General features: G+C 36.1%; 1 non-coding gene across 1 annotated transcript; it reads right to left on the bottom strand.

Annotated features, from left to right (window-relative positions):
• Positions 1 to 230: 230 nt before the first annotated feature.
• Positions 231 to 303, bottom strand: TRNAT-GGU (transfer RNA threonine (anticodon GGU)). The gene has a single exon. It is a non-coding gene; the product is annotated as a tRNA-Thr (tRNA).
• Between the last annotated feature and the right edge of the window lie 1,532 nt (positions 304 to 1,835).

The following is a 1,835-nucleotide window of genomic DNA, read 5'->3' as shown; positions in this document are numbered from 1 at the left end:
CAACCTATTAAGAGCAAATGCTGTGTAATTTTGGGCGCTGGACTCATTTCATTCAGACGTTATATAACCATAGCAGTTTATAAAGCATCTTAAAATTAACCAATTAACAACAAACTATGGTACCGGTACCAGTAGGTTTCAGAATATTGAAGTTTTTTCATTGTTCTTTAGCCTTCAGATTACATTAGTAATAATATTTGTAAGAATTGATATTAGAGGAGAAAAATTCGCTCCGGCCCCGGGGATCGAACCCGGGTCCTTGGTTCTACCAACCAAGCGCTCTAACCACTGAGCTACGTCGAAGTTAAATCGACAGCACCGGATCGAATTCCCCTCCTCTAGGCTATTGTTTTTGACCTTTGTAGCTGTGGAGCGAATTTTTCTCGTATATCAATTGTTACCATAATAGATAAATTAGTAGGATGAAAAAATTAATCTTTACGTAAATAATAATTTTGTTTTATTAAGATTTTTCAGCATTCCAATTGAGGACCGTTTTTGTAAAACTTAACTGAAAAAAAAAAAACTAAATTTTACAGGAGAGACAAAACACTATAGTAAGAAAATTTTGCTACAACTCTCACCTATAGTAGAAAGCAAGTTTTGAAAAAACGATCACACTTTGACACACTACAATGAAGAGAAATAATCCAATTTTACTAAGAAGCCTTGAACATCATGTAGAGGCCTGCCTTATGTTAATGAATCCATCAAAATCTCAATTTTGCAAATTTTGCAGTTAGCAAGTTTTGCAAAAACGGTCCTCAATTCAACGTGCACGACAAATACCAATAAATTTTACCTGGAATTCCCTGTTGTGGATAGAGTCATTTCATGTAGTGTAAATGTAAAATATTAGCCTCACAATTTTTAACGTTCCTTTCAGCTTCGAAGGTGATTCAGAGTCAGTAAGGTAATGGTATGATGATAATGTACTAATGCAGGAACAAATATGCCAGAGGAAACAAAAACATGTCAGTCTTACAGTTGCCCTACCCACTATGAATGTCGAAATCTCTCTGTAGGATTGAACCAGATTCCATTGGTAAGAAACAGTCAGCTGACTAAGTGACTGATGGTTAGTCGCGTCCTATAATTGCTAATCCAGTCGTCGTTAGTCGTCAAATTTGCATACTTTACTTCTGGTGGTGATCTGCCATATCTCAGATATACAAAATTAGTCATGTCCACGTTAGCCAAAGACGAATCAACGGAGATGTGGTTCCGATGCCTCTTATACAGATCTATGATTAATCTAGAATCGACTATTACTGACATCTACTAATATAAGAGAGAGTTTTCGCACTTTCGTTATACGCTAAACGTTAACGCTATGTTGACGTCATTGATGAAAGAGCTAATCTGAGCTATTCTCCTCACGTTATCTCAATAGCGGAACCCGCTATCTCTAGCTCGATAACGTGTTAATTCGATGTTAAAACATGGCATTTCGTTTCAGATTACCACTGTGGATGGTGTTCATGTACTTAGAACAGCTCACGTAGATAATATATAATGTATTTCCAATTTTGCTTTGTGTGGTATACTACAATATTCAAGCGAAGTACAAGAAGGCTAAGGAAAGTATTTCTCGTAGAGATTCCAACAGATAAAAAGATTGATTCGTTAGTACTCCGACAAGCGAAAACGCCCCTTTGTTTATTTCGCCATATCTCGAAAATCAGTAAAGATTTTGAGTAGTGACCACCTTTAAAAGTAATGTCCATTCTTTCTCAACATTTCTCTCTTTTCGATCACCCCTCTAATTTGAAAAACAAAAACGTTTACCGCTTATCAACTTTTGTAGGTGTAAATGTCTATTCTGAACAGATCAG

The sequence above is a fragment of the Periplaneta americana genome, chromosome 2 (assembly GCF_040183065.1).
Source record: "Periplaneta americana isolate PAMFEO1 chromosome 2, P.americana_PAMFEO1_priV1, whole genome shotgun sequence".
Lineage (NCBI taxonomy): Eukaryota > Metazoa > Arthropoda > Insecta > Blattodea > Blattidae > Periplaneta > Periplaneta americana.
The sequence above is the reverse complement of the archived record's forward strand: the minus strand, read 5'-3'. Positions and strand labels throughout refer to the sequence as shown.